Source organism: Panthera leo, chromosome D1 (assembly GCF_018350215.1).
Source record: "Panthera leo isolate Ple1 chromosome D1, P.leo_Ple1_pat1.1, whole genome shotgun sequence".
NCBI classification, from domain to species: Eukaryota; Metazoa; Chordata; class Mammalia; order Carnivora; family Felidae; genus Panthera; species Panthera leo.
Genome location: NC_056688.1, coordinates 111,361,924 through 111,370,929, shown reverse-complemented (window position 1 = coordinate 111,370,929; position 9,006 = coordinate 111,361,924). Strand labels below are relative to the sequence as shown.

At 58.3% G+C, this 9,006-nt stretch overlaps 1 long non-coding RNA gene across 1 annotated transcript; it reads right to left on the bottom strand.

Moving 5' to 3' along the window:
• Positions 1-3,400: 3,400 nt before the first annotated feature.
• Positions 3,401-6,876, bottom strand: LOC122200079. Its single transcript, XR_006193712.1, has 3 exons — positions 6,728-6,876; positions 4,192-4,291; positions 3,401-3,573 (listed from the first exon to the last, which is right to left on the bottom strand). It is a non-coding gene; the product is annotated as an uncharacterized LOC122200079 (long non-coding RNA).
• Positions 6,877-9,006: the final 2,130 nt, after the last annotated feature.

Genomic DNA, 9,006 nt, shown 5'->3' with positions numbered 1-9,006 from the left:
GTTCTGGTCCTTCCTCTTCTTAGACGGGCACTGATGACACCATGGGGCCCACTCTCATGACCGCATCTGACCCTAACCACCTCCCGGAGGCCCAGCTCCTGACAGTGTTGTGTTGGGGGGGTAGGGCTTCAACATAGGCATTTGATGGTGGGGGTGGGACAGAAACACCTTGAGTGACTCCCGGCCTTTGCTCCACGGATGTGCGATGGAATTAAATCATTGTCCCTTGCTAGGGAAAGTGGGATCCAGGACGGTAATGCTGCTCCCAGACGCGAGAAGAATCTAGAAGACTTGTCTCTCTTTTTACACATGGAGAGCTAGGGGCCGGAGGAGTTATAGGACCTGCTAGGCTCACAGAGTCAGCTGGTGGCCAGGGAGGGGACCTTCCAGTTGGGGGTTGGTCAGAGACTATACACCGTTTACAAAGATTTCCAGCTTTCCGCTTCCTAGGCAACTGGTCCGGCCGTTCTGCTCATCCTTCTTGGAGTCGGGCGTGGCCGCACGACTCTGTCGGCCAGTGACACAGGAGTAGAGGGACTCAGCTCACTTGTGAGCAGAAGTGTTAAGGGTCTGGTCGCCGGGATGGTAGGAGCATCCCTGGAGATGACTCAGGGCCAACAATCCGCAGCCCGTGGGTCAAATGTGGCTCACCACCTGTTTATGTAAATAAAGTTTTACTGGAACACAGCCCCTTCGTTTCTGCTCTGTCTGAAGCTGCTTTTGTGCCACAGTAATCGTTGGGGAGTTGCAACAGACACCACGTGGCCCGTGAAACCTGAAACATTTACTCTCTGGCTTTTCACAGAAGCCGTTTGCTGACCCTGCTTTACGGCATCCAGCTCTGGGGGACTGTTTGTTACCTAGCTGGTTCTGACCGACACACTTTCTAATTATGCTCACAGCTTCTGACTGCCGTGTCATGTGCTCTAACAATTTAAAAGACCCTCTATTTTGCACAGCGGGTAAAGCTACCGCATCCTGCTTCCACTTCCTGGTTTCTGAGCATCCATTGCCGTCTCCGCCCTGCACGCGGGGAAGGAGGGCCCAGGGAGGCATGTGACCGGTCTGCAGCCACCTGCAGAGCTTCAGCAGGACCCCGACCCCGCATTGAAATGGGGCACTGAGGATTCTTCAGTTGTATCTGCATTGCCGAAGGTAGCACACAGAGCCACATTAGGAAACCCACGCCCCGCCCCCCGCCACCTCCCGGCAACACCTTTAAGAAAACCAATGAAAAGAGAAGGCCATTCACCCCAGAGCAGAAGTGAGAAGGGGTGACATCTGGCTTCCCTACTCGGCCTGCTCCTCTTCTGCTTCCTTTATTTGCTCCCCACGCTCCCCACCTCCCAGGGTCCCACGGCCTCTGGAGGGAGCAGCGGTGCAAGGCCGCTGTGGCCCTGCCCATACCTGGGCCTTGGTTTCCCCATCTCCGCACACGCACCCTTTTACCTCATGCGTGCTACAGAGCCAACCACGATGGGCACAGGGTTGGGGGCACCCTTCTCTGCCCAACCCAGACACAGAAGCTGCTGGAAGGAAACGGGGTCCTGCCCGGGGGAGGGGTGCAGGCTGCCTGGCTGTGAGGGGGGCACCCACCCCGCCGTTCTGCAGCCCTGGCTTCTTTGGCACCCCATCTCGGATTTCACCCTCGCCTTCCCCGGCATGGTTCCGACAGGCCTGGGAGCAGGGAGTCCTTGCAGCCTGGAAGGTGGCCCAAAGTTTGAACAGCTACAGGTTTGGACCCGCCCACCTGCTATCTCTGGTTCCATACTTCATACTTTTTTTTTTTTAAACCAAACTCTTAGGCTTATGTAACACACTTGGAAGTCAAGAAGCCAAGGTTCATTATCAACAGCCCAGGAGGGGTTTGCGAAACACTTGGTATGAAGAAATCTTTCCATTGAGAAAAATTCCCCTGGTGCTCATGCCCCCAGTGGTTCCGGCATGTTGCTGAGGGGGTGGGCATTCAGCAGCTTGAGAAAGGGTGTCCCCGAGGCTCCTGAGCCCACTGCTCTCTCTGCTGGCCGCGTGCCGTGATCCTGCTGCCCGGAAAATGGCACGTGACCCTCCCTTTTGTCCTCTAGGCCAGTTGCTGCTGACCTCACCAGCAACAACCGATGTCAGACAGGGTTCTCACCATGTGCCAGGCAGAGGGCTGGGCCTCAAATCCCTCGTTTTAGCAGATGCTCACATGACTGAGGGCCAGGTGTCCTTATGCCCATTTTATAGAGGAGGACACTGAGGCTCAGAGAGGAGGCAAGGCGGTGGAGTGAGGGCACCCATTAGCATGCTTCTGCAATGGGTCATTGCAAAAGCAGACACCGCCCCTCCTCCTGATTGAACAGCCACTCCCAAAATATAAGTCCACATGGGCCCCAGGAGTGTGTTTTTTAAGCCACTCGCAGTATCACAAGAGGAAATGAGGGGCTTATCCTGCAGAGATGAGGCCAGCATTCTGCTTGGCCATTTCCCCTCTAGGAGAGCAGATGCGTGGGGTTCTGTGCCTTTCTTCGGCCACACTGCCATTGGGGCCCCCGGAATCTGACCATCCGAGAGCCAGGGCTGGGGGACTACGGCCAGGCCCGGCAAACAGCCCTTTTCGAAGCTCCCTGCTGGCCCTGCCAAAAGCCCACCGGCCTCGCCCACACACATGCGTTTTCCACCGGGGCTCTGGAAACCGGAGCCCGTGTAGATGCAAGAAGACGAAATCGTGCCGGGCTGGGCCACGGCTACAGATTCAGACCGTGCAGCCGAGGGGCCCCAGCCTCAGAGGGAACTCAATGAATTTGTCGGGGAACTGAAAACAGATGATTTCAATCAGCGGGGGTAAAAAAAAAATGACTTCATGGCCACAGTTGACTGAGGGAGGCAGAGTTTGGCGGCCAGGCCCTGCCCGGGAGGCGCTTCCAGAAAGCCCGTCCTGCTCCTCAGCGCACCCCCCCCCCCCCCCAGCCCCCAGCCCCCAGCCCCCAGCCCCCAGCCTCCAACCCGGGCCTTCCCTGCAAGGCCCCTGCGTGCAGCGGGAGGGCCAGGAATCGAGAGCAGGACGGAAGAGCGGTGGCCCCAACAAGGACCGCGAGGCTCGGAGATAACCCGGCGCACCCCGCCCCCCGAGCTTCCTCTCCGCGGCCGCTTTCATGAATGGCTCAGCTTCCCAGACAGCCGATTGGCTGAGCCGCCGGGAGCGCGGCCCAATCAGCGGCTGCGGAGCGCCGGAGGCTCCGCGTGGGGCCTCGGTCCCCGCAGGCATGAATGGAGCTGCCCCGGCTGCCGGCTGCCACGGCCACCGCGCCTCCCCCCACCAACCCCCGGCCTCCCCAGCGGACCCCCCTCCCCCAGCGGCGAGAGGAGGAGGAGAGGATTTTTTTTTTTTTTTTTTTAATTCCTCAGACTGCTCAGGGTTCTGGTACGATTGTGTCATTCCGAGGCTTGGCCGCCGCTCCTGACAACAGCCCTCGGGCTTCCCTGCCGGGTTGTCGTCCAAGATCTTGTGACAGGGAAAGGGCTTGCGTGGTTAGAAATTCATTTCTTTGCCTAGGATCCGGCCTGACTCCACTTCCAGGGAAAGGCGGGCTGCCAGGGGACAAAGGCAAGGGGTTGGGAAGAGGTGGGACCCTTTTCCCACCGGCGTGAGGGGTTCCTGGCACGTGCAAACCGCTGGGAGCTTCTCCCGCAACCCGGAGGGGCTTGGCCGGCCCCCCACCCCACCCCACCCCTTGGTCCCTGGCCCTGTCCTAGCTGCATATGCTGCGTGCATGTGAGGGCTGGGGCCGTCTGGGGAAGCCAGCCGTTAGGCTGCACTTCCTGTTAAGTAGGAAAACATGTTCTGTTTGCTGATGTTATAAAGAAGGCATGTGTTTACAAACGCTCATTGGGGAGAGCCTGGTGAATGGGCCCACTTCCGGCCTCCCCTTCCCAGAGAACTGATTGTCTGGTTGACGGAGGGGGGGCGGGTGCTCTGAATGGAAAGACCCCCTTGCCCAGGAAAAGCAGACTCCGCTGAATTCGAAAGTGATACAGGGAACTCTCTCGTAAGGTGGGCTGAGGCCACGTAAGGAGGGCCTTGAGTGCCAGCGTGAGTCCTGGGGAGGTCTGGCAAGTTGGCCAGCCGGAGAGGGGGTGCTTCTTCCTTCTCCAGGGGCTTCTCTGTCGGTCCACCTACCACCTACCCCGTGCCTGGCGGCGGCTCACCATTTCAGGAGCTGCAGCGTTGGAACTATGCAAACGGCTTTCTGGAACTTCTCGGAACTAGCCTCCATTTTTAAAGAAGACAAAACGGGTCCAGAGTAATCTGCAAAGAGCGGGGCACAATTGAAGCGGCAAGCCCGGAGCCTGAACCCTCAAGCTGGAGGTGAAGCATTCCTCCGTTGTTCATGGAAGCACGGGGAACCTCACCGGACGTGAGCGTCGAACCACAAAATTCCGGCAGGGCCCTGAGCTTCCAGGCTTGGTGCAGACTCACGGCTGCAGCGACTGGGGTCCTACCTGGTGAGAGATGTGTCTGCTCCCTCATTTCTAGGAGCCAGACTCCAAGTTCCCAGGTGGCTGCACAAGGCCACGGGGGTGGGGAGAGGCGGGGCCGGGCCCGAGGGATTCTTCCAGGTTCTGCATGATAGCGTCTGTTTTCACCTTCTATCGGACAGTTCCTAAACTTTTTAGTCTCCGGGCCCACTTGCATTTTTAAAAGTTTTCAAGGACCCCAAAGCGATTTTGTCGGTATGGGTTTCATCCACGGATATTTACTGCCTTGGAAATTAAAATGGAGGAAAACAACGTAAAACCGCAAAAGTATATAAGCACACACTCCGTTAGCCATCAGGTGACGAGGTCATAAATGCATGCCGTCTCTGGGAAACTCCGTTACATGCACAAGAAAGAATGAGAGGGAAAGAGGCAGCTAACGTCTCAGTGTTACCATGAGAATGATGTTGACCTCTCAGACTTCCCATACACACATTTGGAGAACCGCTGTTTCGGTTTGTAGGGAGAAGTCCCAGGCTGCCTGGCTTCCTTGTGGCTGGGCCTGGCCCTGTGACAGCCTGGCCAGCGGGCTGTGAGCCGGTCTCATGGTGTCTCGGGGGTGCCATTCATATGGAACACACGAGACTAGAGCGGCCTGGACAAGTGCGGCATGATCGCTCTGTGAGCAAGGGCCACGTCCCGCCTCTGAAAGGAAAGCAGTGACCCCTCCCACAGGCTGGGATATAGTCAAGGACGCAGGTCAACTCAGAGCTTGTAGACCAAGGGCGGCCCTTTAGAGGTCGGGGAGCCCGGGTCACTAGTCCCGTCAGACCTCCCCATTTGTCCTAGATCGCTTACCTGGGTTCCTCTGGGAAGGAGAAACCAACCCCCCGGTTTAAGCTACGGTGTTGGGGACTTTCTTATCACACTAGCCTAATTTGCGTCCCGATCGGTACATCGATCATTTTCACACATCTGGGCCCGAGCCTTGGGCTTTCTGATTTCACGATGTTTGCCAGGTGGATGAGCTTTCTGTCGGTGGGAAACACATCCTTGGGAGGGCTTGGAGCTTGAGCTGGAAGCACGGGTTGGTGGAACAAGGAGCCACAGCGGGCTCCATTGCATGAAAGTGGCTTTGGGGCTCAGTGGGGAGCCAGGGACCTGGGTGCACCTTTGATTTTTACCCAGGGCTCACTTCCCCCACTCTTTGCTCTCCTCGAGAGGTTTGCGAGAGGCCGAGGAGGGTGGCTTATGGAGGTGAGGCCATAGCCTGAGTGAGAGGCCGTCGCCCCGTTGGACGTTAGGTAGAAGCAATTCCACTTGTCTCTTGGGGCTGAGGGAGACTGGGGGAGCCCGAAGCGGCAGGCCATAGGGTAAGAGATCCAAGGCCTAGTACACGTATACAACCCCCAGACCAGCGGGGTTTGTCTGGCAGATGGATGGCCTTTGTGTTTCTGGGAGAACGGAGTCACCCCACACCAGCACACAGGTTATTTGTGGACACAGAGAATGCTGATGTGGTACTTTTTTTTTTTAAGTTTATTTATCTATTTTGAGAGAGAGAGAGAGAAAGAGGAAAGGAGGGAGGAAGGGGAAGAGAGAGGAAGAGAGAGAACCCCAAGCAGCCTGAGCATTGTCAGTGCAGAGCCCAACTTGGGGCTCCGTCTCAGAAACCAGGAGAGCATGACCTGAGCCAAAATCAAGAGTCAGACGCTTAACCAACTGAGCCACCCAGCCGCCCCACTGAGCTGGTACTTTTAAGGGAAATTGCTAGGTATTTACTAGTGTGCAAGTTGGTAAGGGCTCCCAAGAGTTGGTTTTTATAAACAAAAACCAGTATGTCCTATAATGTGCCTTCTAGCGGCCTTCTTGGCAAAGGAGGGCAGGGGAAGGATGGGTGGGATGTGAGGCTTAAGCCTGTCTTAAGCATATCAGAAAATCCTGGGAGGGCCTGTGGGTGCCCAGGATGCCTTTGGCAGAAAGGATCAGACTCTGCTAATGCCCATCTGTATTTTCTTGAAGAGGCTGGGTGGGGTGACCTGAAGGGAGCCTTGAATCTGTAAACAAGCTCATGGAGGGGGGAGTATCCGATCTGAATCCTGAAGGATGGGCAGGACCTGGGCATCTGATCATGATGAGAAAGAGCCATCCAGGTGGTGGGAACGGCAAAATGAGGGCCTGAAGTGGGATTTGGGATCTGCCCCTCACTACTGCCGCTTGGAAACCGAGTATGGTTCTCTCTTTGTCTCACCAGGTTTTTGCTCACCTCTGGGACCGAAGTTCCTGGAAGCTGGGATCAGGTCATACACATCCGGCGGTCCCCGGCAGACTGCAGGACAGCAGACAGCGCTCAGGGGACGGTCCCAGAGCTGCACAAGTCAGACGGGCACCTAGGGAAGAAGGAAGGACCAGGTAAGGAGGTGAGGCATGTCCCAGAAGGGGTGGAGTTGGGTCCCTCTCGATGGAGGAACAAGCTTGCAGGCCTTTCTGCCCGTGAGAAGCCGGCTGCCTTCCCATTCCTTCTTCAGATGTGACGCGGTACGAGGATGGCCGGCGGGGGGGGGGTGGGGGGGGGTGGGGGGGAGGAGGGAAGCTTGTGTGAGTCGTGGGCGCCATGCAGCCACTTCACAGGGCGGAGGTTTCTGGAAGAACCTGGCCTGTCATTCTTGAACTCCTCTGATTTTCATTTATTGAGATATTACTGTCCTGAAGGAAGCAGCACTCCTGCTCCTAAGCCTGAACTTCTGGAAAAGAGGGCAGCTGATGGGGGGGGGGGGGGGGGGGGAAGGGGGGCGGGGAGAAGGGCTCGTATGTGTCCTGGGCAGCCGTAACAAATCGTCACACGCTGAGTGACTTAATACGACAGCCGTTTATTGTCTCCGGGAGGTCAAAAGTCCAAGATCAAGGTGTCGGCAAGGTGGGTTCCCTCTGAGGCTGCGCGGGTCCCAGGTCCCTCCCGCAGCTGCTGGTGGCTGCCAGTGACCCTGGGCTTCCTCTGCTGGCCGAGGCACAGCTTCAGCCTCCGCATCTGTCCTCACGTGGCCGTCTCCGGACGCCCCTCGTCCCCTCTTCCTCTTCTCAGGACACTCGTCGCTGTGGATGTAGGGCCCGCCTGAATCCTGGATGATCTCACCTTGAGATCCTTATGTTAATCACATCTGCAAAGACCTTTTTCCCAAATGAGGTCACGTTCCCAGGTTCCGGGCGGACATACCTTTGCGGAGGGGGGAAGGGAGGAGGCCCCTGTTTGACTGGAAGAGGCAGGGGCACTGCCGGGGACAACTGGAAGGCTTGCCAGAGGAGAGGGTGACGAGCAGGGTCTGGAGGGGAGGCACGCTGCCGGGCGGAAGGGGAGTGGACAGGGATGCTGGCGCCCTGGGAAGATCCTGGGGGCAGCTTGAAATGTCCACCGAGAATGCAGCATGAAATTCAGTTTGTCTGCTTCGCTGTGCTCCTGAAGAGGCGGCCCCGAGGGACACGTGTCTTTCCCGAGTCAGTGCCCGGTCTGCCGGGGCACCGGCGGTGGGTATGGAGGCTGATTTCATTTGGACGCTTGTCTTTGTCTCCAGGCCTGGCTGCGCTCGGCCTGCCGGGACCTCCCTGGGGCTCCCACGCCCCCCACAGCTCGTCTGTCCCGAGGGCACCCCTCCAGGTCCCAAATACCTGCCCCCTCCCCCCTCCCAGCACCACTGGGCCGTCGGGGCCACGGGCTGTCCAGACGCTGCCAGGACCTCACCTTGGTTCCGGAGCCAATTTCTGGCGCGTCAGGGAACAAGAGGGGCCTTCAGCTCCTCGCTCTGGAAAGGCTGAGGTTTCCACAGCCGGCCACACCTGCGTTGTCCCGGAGGGGGACGGCCAGCTGACCCCACGCCACACCCGCGTGGACAGCATGGGGATTTCGCAGCACAGGCGCAGTGTTGCATTCGGTGCCCCCAAAGGGACGGGGCGCACAGAGGAGAGGGACTGAGCCCACCCCTGCAAGCTGTCGGCCTTACCCTAGTCCTTGAATCCCTGACTCGGTTTCCCACGGGTGGAACGGGGCCATCTGCCTTCGTGGCGGGGCTGCGGCAGTACCCTTCACTCGAAGCTCTCCCTGGCCCTCTCTGGTCGATCAGGCCGTACATTCTGGGTTGTGCGAGGAAAGGGGGCCCGCCTGGACCCCAGTGTGGGGAAGCGGAGGGACGTGGTATTCAGAGGGAAACAGGCTCCTTCCAGGTGAGGCCCCGCCTCCCACCCTGCATGGCCTCACCTTCAAAGGAAGGCTGTGCGCCTACTCTCGGATCCCAGACCCATCACGAGGGCCACTCTGGGGCCTGTGATAAGAGGCCTGGTTGCTTCCGGCCCCGTCAGGGTTGTTTCACTCTGACTCTGTCTCCTCTCCTCTGAGGCCTCTGCACAAAGCCAGGGTTCCGCTAGCAACAGGCCCTCACGAGACAGGGTGCCGAGAGCACCCACAGTCCTCTGGACGGCTTTGGGGAGCTTGTCACTAACGAAACAGCCGCCCCTGGGGCCCGCCAGGCCGAGCTTGAAACTGGAACAGGATGT